The sequence below is a fragment of the Callithrix jacchus genome, chromosome 14 (genome assembly GCF_049354715.1).
Source record: "Callithrix jacchus isolate 240 chromosome 14, calJac240_pri, whole genome shotgun sequence".
NCBI classification, from domain to species: domain Eukaryota; kingdom Metazoa; phylum Chordata; class Mammalia; order Primates; family Cebidae; genus Callithrix; species Callithrix jacchus.
Window position 1 is genome coordinate 73,058,236 of NC_133515.1, and position 17,695 is coordinate 73,075,930.

At 42.6% G+C, this 17,695-nt stretch overlaps 1 long non-coding RNA gene across 2 annotated transcripts in view; it reads left to right on the forward strand.

Moving 5' to 3' along the window:
* The window catches only part of LOC118147347 (uncharacterized), a 383,457-nt gene that overhangs the window by 88,321 nt on the left and 277,441 nt on the right, over nt 1-17,695 (forward strand). The gene's annotated exons all lie outside the window — the stretch shown is intronic.

Sequence of the window (17,695 nt, forward strand, 5' to 3'; positions counted from 1 at the left end):
GGGTTCAAGCAATTCTCCTGCCTCAGCCTCCCGAGTAGCTGGGACTACAGGTGCATGCCACCATGCCCAGCTAATTTTTTATTTATTTTTTATTTTTAGTAGAGATGGGGTTTCGCCATGTTGGCCAGGACGGTCTCGATCACTTGACCTCGTGCTCTGCCCGCCTTGGCTTCCCAAAGTGCTGGGATTACAGGCGTGAGCCCCCGTGCCAGCCAAATTGTATTCTTTTAAACCTGGTAAGAGAGGGTGAGATTTGCCTTTGGTGAGAAAAATTTGCTATTAGCTTCTTCAGGTATGAGAGGGTGCCCCTGCTCACTCTGCTTCCTTGCCCCTGCTGATGTAGTGGAGATAAGAATTATTTCTCTTTAGAAGAAGCTGGCTGTCATTTTAGATTCCCATGGGCAGTTCAGAAGTGAGGGGTAAGGAGCTCAGAGATGGGAAGGGCAAGAAACTTTACCAGGGTGAGGTTCTGGTTGGAAGGGGCAAGGGGGTCTTTAGAACAAGGGGGGTCTCAGATGTGGATTTTAAATGGTATGCTGGGCAGTAATATGCCTTCACAGTGATTGCTCCAGGTAACTACTCTCATGTAAGGGTTTTGGGGAAAATGAAGGAAAGACACTAGGGGAGGATTGACTTGAGTGAGCTAATTATTTAGGGGAAGGAAGAAATTAAATCCAGAAGTGTTGAGGGGAAAATGCAACCTCTGAGAGGTACCAGTGATAATGAGTTTCCTCTGTGTGAGGAGTGGGAGACAGTATCCATTTCCGTTTAAATAGTGTTATAGAGAATTCTAATTGCACCCCCTCCCCAATATCTATTCTTGCTTTTAATAGAACCCCCCAATTCCTTCAGTTTCCCATGACTATGCTGCTGGAGACTGCATTTGCCTTGCGGCTGGATGTGTCGTTTTCACCATGCATCTTCCCAAGTGGAGAGTAAGTGAACAAATATGCAACATGTGCAATTTCTCTTTTACTTACTTGAAAGGAAATGATTTGTCGTTCATTTCTTCTTTTCTCCTTTTCCATGATCTAGAACATGGAAATGGTGGTAATTCCATTTTGACTACATAGGTAAGTACAGTACGTAGAAGGCTTGTTAAAGCATAGATGGCTGGGTCCCCAGAATTTCTGATTCAGTAAGTCTGAGGTAGAATTCCAGAAATCTGCATATTTAACAAGTTCTTGAGTAATGCTGGTCCTGCTGGTTCAGGGACCACAGGAGTTGGCAGAACAACGAAGTAGAAAAAGCCTGAGTCCCTGGATGTTCCTGTGGAGCCGAGCTACCTAACCTCTTCTGTCACCTCTAGACTGTTACCATAAGGGTGGAATAAATGTCCATTTTGTTTGAGCCATGATGTTTTTGTGTCTCTCTGTTTTAGAGCTGAATCTGTCTCTTAATGCAAATATTACAAGTAAGGGTTATACAGAAAGGCTGGAGGATGTGGGGACTCACATGTGGCTGGCTTTTAGGTTCAATGTGGGTGATTTTTATTTGGAAAAATAATAAAACAAAGGCAATTTCTTGTTTAATAATGACTTCTTTTATGGGGTTATCACAGGTAGGCAGTGTACCAAAAACATTCTTCCCACATCTGCATCGGTGCTTGTTTTCTTGCCTTGGGAAAAATCTAAAAACTTGTATGCCCTTGTATTCTCATTTTTTAAGTGGTGCATGTGATTTTAGTGTTGTTGTCCAAAGAGGGGGTACTTTGAGCATTTTCTTAGAAATTACTGTAAATTTAAACATTTCCTGAATGTTTCCTAGATACCAGATACTATGTATGCATCAGCATAATGCTCTGTATGCATTATGTCATTTATTCTCTCAACAGCCCTGTGAAGAAGTGTTACTACTACTTCTATTTTGTAAATGAAGAAACTGAGGAATCAAAAAGGTCAGGATTCCATTCCAGGCCTGCTCATGCCCTAAACTACTTGGCAGTATTCTCTCCTTCTGTCAAATGACCCACTTGAAAGATCATTTTCAGGCTTAGTTAATTGGGCCTAACATTTGTTATCAATAGGGTTTGGCTTAGTGTGTGTATTATTCTGTTCTGCATCACTATAAAGAAATACTTAATATTTCTGGGTAATTTATAAAGAAAATAGATATTTCCTTTATATGAGATTGGATAATTTATAAAGAAAAAAGGTTTATTTGGCTCATGGTCCTGCAGACTGTAGAAGCATGACACCAGCATCTGCTTGGCTTCTGGTGAGGCCTCAGGAAGCTTTTAGTCATGGTAGAGGGGAAGCAAAGCTGGAGTGTCATATGGTGAGAGATGGAGCAAGGGATAGAGGAAGAGGTCCCAGGCTCTTTTTAATAATCACATCTCGCATGAACTCATAGGGTGAGAACTCACTTATTACTGTGGGGAGGGCACCAAGCCATTCATGTGGGATCTGCACTCATCACCCAAACACCTACCTGTAAGGCTCATCTCCATCCGTGAGGATCACATTTCAACAGGAGATTTGGAGGGGACAGGCATCCAAGCTGTATCTGTGTGTTTGTTTCCAAATGCAAGTATTTTTTCCCCTGAGCAGTCAGCCAGACATCGCACAATCTAGCCTGCAGTGCTTAGGCTCTAGAACCTGCTGTGGGAGGTGTTAGTTGGAAATAAGCAAAGGGCATGGAGTTTAAAGAGGGAAAAATGGCTTTGGGTTGCTTGGATTTAAGGCTGTGAGAACGTACTACCCTATGAGAACACTGAATTCCAATCCAGTGTTGGGTTTAGTGAGTAATCATCTGTCTACGGGGCAACAAATGAGGGAGCCCATCTGGCAGGTTTTAAGCAGCAGCCATGATAATTTTCCAAGTTACCTGCTTCAGGAGCAACGTCAGCCCCAACAAAGGCCAGTGTGAGGGGAAGCATTAATCCTCATTACAGCAAATTCACACATCTCCACAAAAGCCCCTCTGGTTTTTGGCTTCTAGCTGCTTCTGAGAATCAGTTTTCTCCTCAGCTTCCTGTTGTTTCTTCAAGATTTACATGTTCTGCTTTCCATTCTTTCCCCTCATCTGTTTGTATCATAAGAACAAATTTTGAATTAATGCACAGTTAATTCATTAACCCTATTTTTACCTTGACGGGATTATTAGGGTCAAGTAATGCCAATAGTGGAGAGTGTAGTTTCAGTTCTGCACAGATGCGAGGAATGGCCTCATTTTTAAATGAATTCAAAGCTGTATGAACCACTAAATAAATGTGCTGTTTTGTCATTTTAAATAAACCGGAGGCCCATAGCACCCTGATTTTGGCTTGAGTCTATAATATATATTTCAAGGCCTTAGGTTAGGGGATCATAAACTTTTTCGATAAGGGGCCAGATAGTAAATATGGTTTGTGGACCATGTAGTTTCCATTGCAACTTCTTAACTTTTCTGTTTTAATAGGAAAGCAGCCATAGACAATAGTAAATGAGCATGACTGTGTTCCAATAAAGCTTTATTTACAAAATAGATAGTGGCTGAATTTGGGCTGTGGGCTATAGTTTGCATACTTGGTTTTAGACACACATATAACAATTTATTCAAGCTAAAATCTAAGAGACTAAAGCTTCTGGGGAAAGGTGAGGGAGGAAGAAGTGGCTGATGGCATGGTTTATACAGCATGCAAAGCTATCTTGACATTCTGGCCTCTGCTCAAGACATCAAGATTAAATACAGTAGGGATACATAGATGATTATGCATTTTTTATTCAAAATATGGCCTGTGAGTACATACAGTGGGGATTAATTTGTGGGGAGGGAAGAACCTGAGATCTTACTTTGTCTTAAAGCTTAGGAGTCTGAGAGGCTTTGCCTGCTAAAGAGATAGCCCATCTTGGGCTACACTGCAGCCTGAATGGTTGTAGATGAGAGATGTAATAGCCCTGGTGGGTTGTTTGTTGGGTCAGATTCACAGCTGGAGTGTGGTGTGCAGTGCAGATACCTCATTTTGAGAATCCGTTAACAAATTAAAGTTTATCTAAAGGAGGGGGACCAGAATGGTTAGTGGCCGGGATACCACAGTCTATGAGGAATAGCGAACTGAACTGGGTACCTTTAGCTAGGGAAGAGAGGCTTGAAATGAGAAGTCATCATTATCTTCATGTGTCTCGATTTTTGTCATGAAAGGGAATAGGACTCCTGTGTGGACCAAGGCCATGGGCCCTTGCACACAGTAGCTGCATAATTAGTACTTGACTGAACAGTGTGCAGAGAGATTACAAGGAGAGAGAGTCAGCCTTGGAGTAAGGATAAACTTTCTCAGTGACAGGTGTCTGCGAATGGAATGGCTGTGCTCATTATTTATCACTGGGATAGTGCTGGGCACCAAAAAGGCAGTGAGATGCAACACCAGTTCTCTTTGTATAGTAGAGAAACCACATTTTTGATATTATAGCAAAATGGTCTTTAAATGAAGATAAAAAGAGTGAGAACAGATGGGTTATTTTTATTGTTCGTAAAATCCAATAAAAATATTCTCTGTAGCATACAATGTCTTTGGCTGGGCATTCAAGTATCAAGGGGGATTATAAACACAATTTTCAACAAATTGCTTGTATCATTCAGTAGAGAAGAGGGAGATAAAGTAAGTGCTTGTAAGTTTGTCAGGTGGTCAGTACCACCTGGATCCTTTCACCAAGGTCTTTGAAGGATGGAGAATGATTGAGAAATGTATCAGGGAGTGATTTCTAACTTTATTAGGAGCTCTGCAAGGATAGTGAAGTTCTTCTTTGTTATAGAACAAATTGTCTCCCTGGTCTCCAGACTCCGTTATCCTCTGGGTCAAGTCATGAGAATTTGCTATCTTCCTGGAATAGGTCTAGGAATTATATATATGTTGGTTCATTTATTCTACAGCAGTGATTTTAAACTACAGATGATTCTTCCCTCACCAGGGGGTATCTAGCAATATCTGGAGACATTTTAAATTGTCATAGCTGAGGGAGGGGGGATACTACAGGAATTTAGTGGGTGGGGTCCGGGGATGCTGTTAAACATCTGAAATGCACAGGGCAGCCCTCCTCAGCAAAGCATCATTTGGCCCCAAATGTTGATAATGCTGAGGTTGTGAAACCCTGCTATGTAGAATGGTAGGCATTATTGTTGCACCCATTTTACAGATGGGGAAACTGAGAAACTAAATGACTGACCAAAGGTCCTCCATAGCCAGAAAATTAGATAAGCATTTTACTGTCTTGCTCTTTGTTTATTTTGTGATGTGAATAACTAATGCATCCTAGGAAGGACTGCGTGTGATGGTTGTATCTGCCTCTTGGAACTAGCACAAAAATGGACTTCTATTTTTATTTTTGAATTTATACTTAATACATACTTACATGCCTAGCAAGCAATGCAGCTCTCTCTAGATAAGTTTGTTAATGGAGTCAAACCAAGGTGTGGTGACACTCTGGAGGCCTGAGAAGAAAAGACGGTGGACTCACTGTGCCTCCTTCCTAATTTCTTTCAGCTAATCTGTTTGCTTCCTCTTTTGACTGTTTCCTTGCTAACTGCACTGTTTATCAGCGAAAGAAAATTAAGTAAATCAGTCTGATTTGCTGGCATCTGCTCTCAGGCTGGTGGAGAGGACTGTAAATTTTCTTAAGAGTAGAGTCTATAGTTAGCATTAAAAAAAAGATTATTCTCTACCTTAGCTCAAAAAGGTAATTTGGTGAGTGTCGACTTCAGGGTTGAGTACCGTTTCCCAAGTATTTATTCTGTAAGTCACAAAATAACTACCTTGAACCTACACCTTGGTTCCTGCAGAGCCTTTGATGGTCATAAAATGAGATGAGTCTTTATGGCGCAGGGTGAGGCTATCTGGGTGTGTGGCCTGGTAGGAGAAGCCCCTTGCAAAATTTCCTTTCTGCCCCCATTCCTCACCCCATCCACTGAGATTTAAACTCAACCTCAGACAGAAAGATGAGCTCCGAAGTCTGATTTATTACTGAGTTTCAAAGTTACTAAAATAACTATGAAGAAATGAGATGCCTTGTTCAGACTGCTGAAGAAGTAAGTGAACTGATCTGTGACTTAGAGGTATCTCCTCCAGTTAATCATTGCTGACTCTTTGCTACCTGCAATCCCTGTAAATCATAATGAAACGAGAAAGAGAAATGATTTATGCGACACTATGGGAAGTGGCAATAGGCTGCATATTTCCACATGGCGTTGCTGAAATGGGAGCCCTGAGTTTTTAAGATGCAGCACCTGCACATGGAAGGCGGGGAATGACAAATGTGTCTGAATCATTTGGTTAGCAAAGCTGGCCTTGCTTGGCTGATGGCCGTTTGATGGATTCTGCCCTTTCCCATCTGCTTCACCAGTTCATTGCCAGTAGAGAAACATGCTTAGCTTAGAATCATGTTTCTATTCTTGCATGATGTTTTGATCAGCCACAAGAAGCTTTGAATCAGCTGAAGGTGATTGAAGAAGGTATCTCTTCTCCATTCTGTCCTGCATCAGTGTCCCTTGGTAAGCTGGTTCCACTGTGATAGACAGGGATCTTCTTTCCTGACCAGATGGGGAACAGCAGGAGCAGCTCTGCTTTTCAACTGAGAAGGGTCCCTGACATGCTGTGTCTACTGCCACAGTCATGCTGCAGAAAATTAAAAAAGACAATTGTGCTCATTGATGAGACCTCTTGTTCCTCTTACATGATGACTCTTCTTAAAGGCATGAAACCCTCCTTCCTTTGGATAAGGCATTATTTAGTGTCCTTGAAATACAACCTTTATTCTCAAACCGCCAATAATTGGAGAATGGGTGTGTTTGGGACTTGCGATCCCTTTGGAACCAGATCCTGGGGGGCATGTCTCATGCTCTGTGGTGGTCATCCTGAATACGTACTCTCTGTGCAGCTCCAGTGATTTGGTCTCACTCCTTGTGGCCGTCACTTTGACTCTGTTACTGCTGTGTAATACGCATCATTTGGGGAGGTGAGAGATTTAAGATGAATCACTAGCAGCAAAGTCCCAGTAATAAATGATAAAGATGGTGCCAATGGAAATGCAAAAGAATCAACAGACTTGGTGACTTCACAGCTTTCAGTCACGTGGGGGATTGGAGTTCTATGCAGGTAAACTAAGGAGAAACCTAAATGCATAAATAGGGAAAGAAGAGAAACTAAAGGAACAGTGGGAAGAGGAAACACAGGTGAAGGAGATTTTTTTGTGATCTGGTGGGGAAGGTGTTTGATACTGTTCTAAAACAGTTGTAGAATAGGTGAGCTGGCAGTGAAAACAGGGCATTTTTTGGTGAATGTTCTGCATGAAATTGGAAATCTCAGAAGGCGCTGAGATTCAAAAATGAGTTTCACACTAGTGAGGCAGGTTTAGGTCTTTGGTGTTGACTTGATAGTAGACCCAAAGAAGTTCATATGATTGCACAGAGAAGGGTGTGCATGAAAAGAAAAGAGACCTGTAGCACACCTCTGATATCTTTATATTTAAGGGCTAACAGGAAAAAGATTCACAGGCAATGATGATTGAAAAGGAACAGTAGAAGCAGCAGGAGCAGAGGATACAGAAAAAAAATTTTGGGGGAGGATCGCTGCATTAAACATTGCAGAAAGGTCGAATTGGAAAAGGCCTGAGATGAGGCCATAGGATCTAGCACTTAGATATCAGAGACATTTGATAAAGTATTTTTAGTAAGATATTGGAGATGGAAGTCTGATTCTAGGGAGTTAAGAGGCACATGAGTGATGTAGAACGTGGGTGGTGAGTGTGATTTGCGTATGAGCCTGGGGGATGGAAGTAAAGTTGTTGATGTGACAAGGGTGAGGAAGGATGGAAAGGGCATCTTACCCTAAGGCATAAAGGGAGGTGTTAAACCTGCCTCAGAAGGAGAAGAGATGGTTAAGGCAATAAAATCTAAGAGGAGGCACACAACATGGGATCAAAAGCTTACTGTTAATATGGGGAAAAGATTGGGGTCCTTCCTCTTTGCAGGCTGAGGGAGGCTAGGGAACCAGATGAAGCAATGAAGTGACTTTGAGAGGAAGGAAACGGAGGTGAAGGAGAGAACGTTAAGGTTTTCAGTGAAGGAGGAGGCTCAGAAAGAAGTGGATAGGGTATTTGGGGATCAGAGAAAAGTCAAATACGTTGAAATTGCAGCCATATGGCGTGGGATAGACAGTTAATAAGGATGAAGAAAAGGATTAGTTAGCAGCAATGTCGAATGGCATAGATTTATAATGGGAACTGTTCAGTGGGCTTTTATAATTTTCAGCAGCTTGGGAATAGGAGAGGATAAACTGGATGACTGAATTTAGCTGGAGCTGGGAATTGGCAAAATTAAAATGATTAAAGGTTGGGATTAGATCTGGGAGGGAGACTTCAAGGTGTTTCTAGTGTCCCTATTTGATCATAAGGCCCCCCTTCCCCCTTAATGGGTAACTGTAGCCTTGAATGCTGCAGGATAAATGACCTCACTAGCTTTCTTTTACCAGAGAGCCTCTTAGAGGAGGGGTTTTCCGGTAGGGTGCCTTTCAAAAGTGAGTTTTAATGGGAAGGAGTGAGGAAAAATGGGAAATACAGCTAAGAGGGTTAGCGCAGTCTGGAATTTAGAAACTTTGGGGTCCCTAGGAGAACAGAAGTCTCCTAGAGGGCAGGGTACCTCCTTGGCCCCTGGTCTATGCCAAGAATTACATCATTTCATTCTTTCCCTAAGGCCAGAGTGAGCACAGAAGGCTCAGACATGTGCCCATGGTTGCCCAGTGAATAAAATGAGCTGGGATTCAAGTTCAGGTTTGTGAGGCACTGAACTCTAGGAGCCAATCTCCGCCTGTATCACCAGCTTCTGCAGCTGTAGAAGGCACTGGGAAGGACAGTAGCTTGTTGGCTTCATCCCCGGGTTCCCAGCTCTCTGTGGGGGTGCAGAGTGAATGATACCCAAGGAGGAGATTGCTCCTGGTGTGGTGTAATTCCTCATGGCTCCTTTCTTGGAAGAATGCTTTATAACTTGACCTTTCAGTTCTCTACACATAAGTCTGGAAATTTGTGTTTAAACTGAAGTTTGAAACATTCTGAAGTATCTCTCGCCTGCTGAATTCTACCCTCCATTTCCGTCTTGGTGGAAGCAGAATGGGCTAGAATTTAGGCGAGAGAAGTATGAGTCATTCGCTCACCTTCCTGGGGAAATCTCTTGACAGGAGGCAAAATGCATCCTGTTTCTGGCAGTGAGAAAGGCCCTCAGAGAGGGAAATATGATGGCGGCTGACAATGTGTGAACTAAAGCTCCCAAAAAAGGATGCCTCCCAGGGACCACGTGAGCCGAGGAAAGCTGCGAGCTTAAGTGTGGGGATGCAAAGCCTGGAGTCAAAAGCAAGCCCAAGGGCTACAGCTAGAGGCTCCTGTGCTTAGGAAGTAAAAACAGGCCCCTGCCCCGGGGGCTCAACTACTCCCCAGCAAAGCAACGTTTTAGAAGATGAACAGCTGGCCTCTTTCCATTTCTGAGCTTTATTTGGTTCACAGCTGGGAATGCGGACAGATGATCTGAAGAAAAGACTTGCAGGAGCCATGTTTGGTTAGTTTTAAAGTTCGCTGTGATGGTAAGGCAGCCTCTAAAGTGGCCCCCAATGGTCCCGCCGACTGGTGTTCACATCCATGTGCAATCCATGCTTTACCTCACTCCAGCCTTGAGTGTGGGCGAGACCTAGTCATTTGATTCAACAAATGGAATGGGGCGAAGGCGATATCACTTCCAAGATGAAGTTGCAGAAAAGATTGTGACGTCTGTCTTGCTTGCCCTTTCCCAATCACTTGCTTTCTCTGATAGTGTGAGCTGCCCTATGGAGGTCCACATGGGAAGGAACTGAGGGGAAGCCTCCAGTCAATAGCCAGTGAAGGACTGAGGAACTGAGGCCAACAATCCTCGAAGATCTGAATGCTGCAACCACCTGAGCTTAGAAGAGAATCCTGCCCAGTTGAGCCTTTCCATGATTATATCCCTAGTTAATCTTGATTGCAGCCTTGTGACTCTAAGAGGACCCATCTAAGTAGCACCTTGATTCTTAATCCTCAGAAAATGTGAGATAGAAAAAAAATGTGTATTTAAGATGTTAAGTTTTGGACCAGGCATGGTGGCTAATGCCTATAATCTCAGCCCTGTAGGAGGATTGCTTGAGGACAGGAGTTCAAGACCAGCCTGAGCAAAATAGTGAGATCCTATCACTATAAAAAAGTTAAAAAATTAGCCTGATGCAGTGGCATGCACCTGTAATTCCAGCTACTGGGGAGGCTGGACGGGAGAATGCTTGATCCTAGGAGTTTGAGGGTGCAGTGAGCTGTGATTAGACCACTGCACTTCAGCCTAGGCAACACAACGAGATCCTGTCTCTTTTTGTGTATGTATGTGATGGAGGCTTGCTTTTGTCACCCTGGCTGGAATGCAGTGGCACGATCTTGGCTCATTGCAACCTCTGCCTCCTGGGTTCAAATGATTTTCCTGCCTTAGCCTCCTGAGTAGCTGGGATTACAGGCATCTGCCACCATACCTGGCTAATTTTTTTTTTCCCCACAGTCAAACCACATCAACTGGCTATCTTTTTTTTTTTTTTTTTTTTTTAGAAAGAAAAAGGAGTGAAGGAGAGGAAGAAAGAGGAAGAAAAACAGAGATAAAACAGGAATGTAGCTTTATTCTAAAAATGGGTATTAATAATGGCTGATCAATATTTTGTGTATGTAAGGTGGAGAATGTATATTTTGTGTATTTAAAATGGAGAGCGCTATAAATATTTATTGAGTTTACTTGTTCTGGATCTGAGTTCAAGTCCTGGTTATCCTTATTAATTTTCTGTCTCGTTGAGTCTAAATCTCTTTGAGTCTTATGTATCTGGGTGTTAGGATCGTTAGCGCTTATTGTTGCATTGATCCTTTTACCACTATATCTTTGTTGCTTTGAAATCTATTTTATCAGATGCGAGAATTGCAACTCCTGCTTTCTATTTATTTATTTATTTTTGCTCTCCATTTGGTTGGTAAATCTTTCTCCATCCCTTTGTTTTAAGTCTTTGTGTATCTTTGGAGTGAAATGGGTCTGGATGTAGCATACCGTTAGGTTTTGGCTGTATCTTTTGATTGGGGGATTTAGTCGACTTAAATTTAGAATTACTGCCATTTGATGTTAACTGGCTATTTTATCCATTCGTTGATGTAAATTCTTCTTTATGTTAATGCTCTTTACTTTTTGGTATATTTTTAGAAAGGCTAATACTTGTTGTTCCTTTCTATGTATAATGCTTCTTTCAGAAGCTGTTGTAAAGCCGGCCTGGTGGTAATAAAATCTCTGAGTACTTGCTTGTTTATAAAAGATTTTATGAATATAAAAATTTTTATATTTTTAGTAGAGATGGGGTTTCACCACATTGGCCAGGCTGGTCTTGAACTCCTGATCTCAGGTGATATGTCCACCTTGGCCTCCCAAAGTGCTGGGATTACAGGGGTGAACCATTGCACCTGGCCATGAGATCCCATCTCTTTAAAAAAGAGGTAAGTTTGGGTGCAATTTATTGTACAAAAATAAATAACTAATGCAACTATACTTTCCATGTCACCATTCCATACTCCTTTGGAGTAAAAGAGACTCTTCCTGGAAAGACCCTTGAGACATTGGAGTGTTACAGATCACTGCTCCTGAGTCTGTAACACCCCAACGCCTCCTTGTCAAGAATGTTGATGCCCCCTGGAAAGAGAACTGAAGAAGTCAACGTTTCAGTGTCTTGATGGTGCCTATTGGACTGCCTGGGCCCCTACATGTAAAAGTCTGTGAGAATTCCCTGTTTTGTGGTTTAGAATCCACTGAGGAAATGGGCAGGTTAGTTAGGGGTGAAACGGTCAAGTTTTAGGCCAGGGTAAAGTAGAGGCAAGCCCTGGTCAATAGGGTACTCACTATAGGGATCTGCCACTCTTCCAGATGGTGGGACAATGCCTTCCATTCCCAGACAATGTCTTCTGTTCAGGTCCTTACTATAGTAAACTGTGCTTGGGTTTTGGAGTATTAGTCATATTGGTTTTCAGGAGCCCTAGATCCTGACCAAGTGCTCTCTGATAGCAGCCTTTTAAGCTAATTTCCTCCCACCCCCTGGCTTTTTCTTTTTTTGAGACAGAGTCATGCTATGTATGTCATCCAGGCTGGAGTGTAGTGTCATGATCTCAGCTCACTGCAGCCTCTGCCTCCCAGGTTCAAGCATTCCTTGTGCCTCAGCCTCCTAAGTAACTGGGATTACAGACGTGTACCACCACACTCAGCTAAGGTTTGTATTTTTAGTAGAGATGGGGTTTTGCTGTGTTGGCCAGGCTAGTCTTGAACTCCTGGCCTCATGTGATCCACCTGACTTGGTCTCTCAAAGTGCTGGGATTACAGGTATGAACCACTGCACTGGGCCTAAGCTAACTTCACTTTTAAATTGCTTTTTAGACTGACAGTTTTCCTTAATATTTTTAATTTCATCTCTATCCTGACTCCAGCTACCACTATCATAGTGGCACAAGAGGAAAAATGGCAGGATTTGGCCTTAAAAGCATGGGGAGAAGGGTTTTCATGTTTTTCTCTCTCAAGGCTGATGTCCTATCCTTTTATTGGACTATAGATAGGCAATGGTTCGGAAGCTTCTTACTTGGAAGTATTTCAGTATGTTCTTACATATAGAAGCCTAACTGCTAAAAATGGTGCTACCTGAGAGGATCTTTTTTTTTTTTTGAGACAGAGTTTCGCTCTTGTTACCCAGGCTGGAGTGCAATGGTGCGATCTCGGCTCATCGCAACCTCTGCCTCCTGGGTTCAGGCCATTCTCCTGCCTCAGCCTCCTGAGTAGCCGGGATTACAGGCATATACCACCATGCCCAGCTAATTTTTGTATTTTTAGTAGAGATGGGGTTTCACCATGTTGACCAGGATGGTCTCGATCTCTTGACCTTGTGATCCACCTACCTCGGCCTCCCAAAGTGCTGGGATTACAGGCATGAGCCACTGCGCCTGGCCTGAGAGGACATCTTATAATGGCATAACTACCCCTTTTAACAAAATCATAAAAAAATTTTTTTTTCTTCCACACTTCCAATACTTCCAGAAGTAATTATATTACATTTGAATTTCAGGTGCTTATTGTTTAAAAAATACCAGTGAAGCACTCCTCTTCCATTGTCATTGCTTCCAAATGACAATGATCTCAGACCCTCTCTCTCCTCCAACCTCCAGTGCCTTCTTTAACATTACTGTAAGCTGGTCACCACGGATTCTACTTTATTGAGAGCATTAGAGGGTTCCGGAGAAGCTTCCCCAGGCTTCTGTCCTGTCAGCATCAGCACCCCCCACACTCTGCCTTTTCTAGGTAAGGCCAATTCCTTACCTAGATCGAGTGCACTAGATCGCCTTCCCCTCTTCCTCATTTAGGGCGTGACTACAGCAATTCTATCCTCTCTTATATCGCTGACTTTTTTGTTCTTTACTGGATCATTGTTATGAACATATTAGTAATCTCCCATCTTAGGGTGGAGAATTTTTCTCTTTACTTTCTCTCCCAGCTGCCATCCCATTTCTTTGCACTGGTTACAACCAAATACGTAGAGAGCTATCTATGCTCACTGTCTCCAATTAATTTCCTCCTGAGTTCTCTCGAGTTACTTAATCAGTCCTGTTTTTTAAATCACTCCACAGAAATGGGTCTTACCAAGGTGACCTGTGACCTCCATGGTGTTATAGTTCATAGTTATCAGTCTTCTTCTTACTTGAATGATGAGAGACATTTGACACAGTCATTGACTCCCTGCTGTTTGATACGCTTTCCCTGTTGGCTTCCCGTATGCCACACTCTCCTGGTGCCTTCTCTTTAGACACCTTTGTGGGTTCCTTCTCTTCTCACTCATCTATCAATGTTGCTGTATCCCAGGGCACAGTCCTTGGTCCTCTTCTCTTCTGTTTATACTCACTTTCTTGGTTATCTCATCTAGTCCTGTGGCCATAACTACCTTCTACATGCCAACATTTTCAAAATTTTTATGTCCAGTCCAGACTTTTCTTTTACACTCCAGATTTCTATATCCAACTGTGTACTTGGCATCACCACTTGGATGACTGTCTTCTCAAACTGAAACTGTCCAAAACTGAATTCCTGTCCCCTTGATTCCTGCCAAACCTATAACAGCTGCAGCTTTCACTGATCTTAGTTGATAGCAATCCATTATTCCATTTTTTTTAGCCAAAAAACTTGAAGTTATTCTTGATTCTTTTCTTTCTTTCACATTCTATGTCTAAGCAGGCAGGAACTATTGCTGGCTCTATCTCGAAGTTCTATTCAGAATCTGACCACTTTCATCGCCTGTTCGCTACCACCTAGATCTCAGCCGCCATCATGTCTTGCATGGACTCCTGCTCTAGCCTCCAGGGTCTCCTGGCTTCTACCCTGGAATCTCCACAATTTATTTCCAACACAGCAGCCAGATTGATGGTTTAAAAAGATCATGTTGGATCTTTCTCAAAAAATTCCAGAAGCTACCTATTTGACATCACAGTCCTTCACACGGACTGCTCGATCAGACTCCTGTCACTGGTGTGATCTTGGCTGTGTGACTTAACTCCTCTATGCCATAGTCTCCTCTTTGAAAATGGAGCATGGTGTAATTCTTACCTCACAGGATTGTTATAAGGATATACCAATTGTTATCCATGTAACAGTCGATTGTTATAAGGATACCAATTGATTGTCATCCTTATTATAATCCTGTGAGATAATGCATGCAATAGTAAAATTGCATGTAATAGTGAAAAAGGAGGCAATATTTTATCAATATCATTGGGAATAATAATATTGTTAAGTTTAATGCCCTTAGCTTAGAATCCAACGCCATTTATATTTTTTTCCAATCTTCCCTTATACTGCCTTTCTAATGGTCATCCCTTTCTGTTTTGCAGTTTTCCTGCTTGTAAACACGGTAGCATGGATGTAAGCCACACCCTTGCTCACAGGTTGGTTGTGAGGCTGCATGAGATACTGCACATCAAAGTCATTTATTGTAGAAGGGGCCATCAAACTAGAAGACACTCTCTTCATTTCTCTAGGGACTAAAGGCTCCTTTTTCTTGTCTGCAGAAATGGCAACAAGGTGATTTTCCCTCTGATGTTTCACCTGACCTGAAAATAACAAACATGTATGTTGCTATGACAACATTAGAGAGGAAGTTAGTACTCAAAGCAGCTAAGTACTGCCCCTGAACAGGCTGCAGGGCGAGGCACTTGGTTTGACAGATTTCTAGAAAACAGCAGGGACTCTTGCTTCCCCTGCCTTGTGAGCCCACGTATCCTTGTCAACTCTGATTAATGAATGTTCCAGCAGAAAAGAAACACCATTCATTTGTTTATTCTTCTTAGTGTTTGAAGTTGATGGGGTTTGTTTCTCTCATTTCATTGAAATGCTTCCTACACAAAACAAATACAAGGTCAGCTGGATTCCCAGAGAGTATATACCTGTAGGTCCAAAGCACAATCATTTCGATGCAAGTGTGACAAAAGAAAAAAATTTATCATTATTCAATATTTTGAAAAAAATCCGATGTAATGTTTGAGTTAAGCAGATGGATGGACCTGGAGAGATGAAGGGCTTTGGTGTAGAACTTGGTGAGTGGGCCTTTGAACCCGCCTTTTGAGTACTGCAAGGCTCTTGATGTGAGAACTTTTCTCCTTTTAATCCTGCCTCTGCGTCTTTGTCTATATAGAATTGTCTGAACTGGAGGAGCTGGACAACTTAGGCTGGGGGAGGAAGTGGGAAGAGGTTCTGGAAACAAGTAGGGCAAACCCAGTTCTCTGCAAGGACAAGTCACACTAACACCTCATTAGTTTCCTATTTGAAATATGAGTAGAAAACCAGGAAATGTGAACAACACAAGTAAAATCTGGTGCAATAGAGGTTAGAGCCACTGTCAGATACCTTATAGTAGAGTTGGTCTGTATGACATGAAGCAGTTGAACGGTTATAACTGTGCATATGGTATTTGGATAGAAATTTATCTTAGCACCTATTTTTGGAGTCTAGGCCATCTGCTATGCCTTGCACTCAGTGGTATGATGTGGGAGCATCACGGGCTCTGAAGGCTAGCTTCATGACACCAGCTGCTGGCCCTTGGGCTAGTTGAATTTCTCTGTGCCTCAGTTTCCTCCTTTATAAAATGAATAATATGGTAGTAACGATAATAATACTTTGTAGAGTCATTGTGAGAGTTAAATGAGATAATATCTGTTAAACTAATTGGAATGAAATTAGATTCTTTGTTCCTGTGTGCTCTCAAGACCATCAAAGGGTGAGACGGCCGTACCAAGATCATGATAACAAAGTCCCTTTCCCCTCAGGTGTGGTAGTGAAGTAAGTAGACAAATAATAATATAAATATAATGCAAATGGTTTAATGTGCTATGAAGCAAAGTGATTAGAAAAACAAGAGAATGTGATGAATTTGATGAGACAGAAATCTGGATACTTTGTAGAAGGTGGGATGGGTAGATAGAGTAAGTGGTGGGGAGGTGAAGAGATTTTCCAGGGGGAGGAGAGAGCAAACATCCAGGCCTAGGGACTGGAGGACACAGGGCACAGTGGGGTCACATGATCAGGATGGTTTTCCAGGATCACGCTGTATGGTGGGCAATAGAAAAGAAGCCCAAACTCCAAGTAGGTTGGGACTGAATGCTGGATGCGTTGCTTAGGTTTTATTCTGTAAAAAACTGGCAGCCATTTTTTTTTAAAAGCAAGTGTCTTAATTCATTTATGTTGCTGTAAAGGAATACCTGAGGCTGGGTAATTTATAAAGAAAAGAGGTTTATTTGGCTTACAGTTCTGCAGGCTGTACAAGAAGCATACAGAAGCATCTGCTTCTGGTGACGGCTTCGGGAAGCTTCCATTCATGGCAGAAGGGGAAGAGGAGCTGGCATCACATGGTGACAGAGGGGGAAGAAAGAGGGAAGGGAGGTGACAGACTCTTTTTAACACCAGATCTCTTGGGAACTAAGAGTGAGAACTTACTAAATCCCACAAGGATGGCACATAGCCATTCAGGAGAGATCTGCCCCGTGACCAAAACTCCTCCCACTGGGTCCCGTCCCCAGTGTTGGGGATCAAATTGCAACATGAGATTTGGAGGGGACAAATGTTCACACTATATCAGCAGGTGAGTGATAATGATTAGGTCTGTGCCTTAGAAAGATAACTCCGGTCTTTGTGTATCTCAGGACTTATGGGAAGGAAGACTAAAATACTCTAGAAGACAATTTGGCAGCTTATTGTACGTAATGGTTGAGGCTGAGGCTATAGCCAAGACTAGGTTAGCCTTGAAACTGCTTGGGAACCTGGGTGACCAGGAAGATGACAGGTAACAAACTTACGGTTGTTAAATGACTGATTAGCATCACTTCTGGATCAGTGCTGGGAAAGGGTAGGGAAAACTGGGTGAAACGGGAAACCACCACAGGCCCGACTGAAGGCCCCTGGATCTCTAACTCTGAATAGAGGGCAGAAGTCATAGCACCCACACTGGCTAGGTACTCTGGCAGATGCAACCTCAGTGTCCATCCCTCCTGTCTCTTGTCCATGGTAGAAACTGAGGTCTGACTCTGTTTAGTCTTCCCTCTCCTTCCTAGCAGCCTGCCTTCAGCATTCTGTGAGGAAGTCAGCTCCTATCACCAAGAGGAGGATGCCACTCTGAGTACCTGCTATGAGG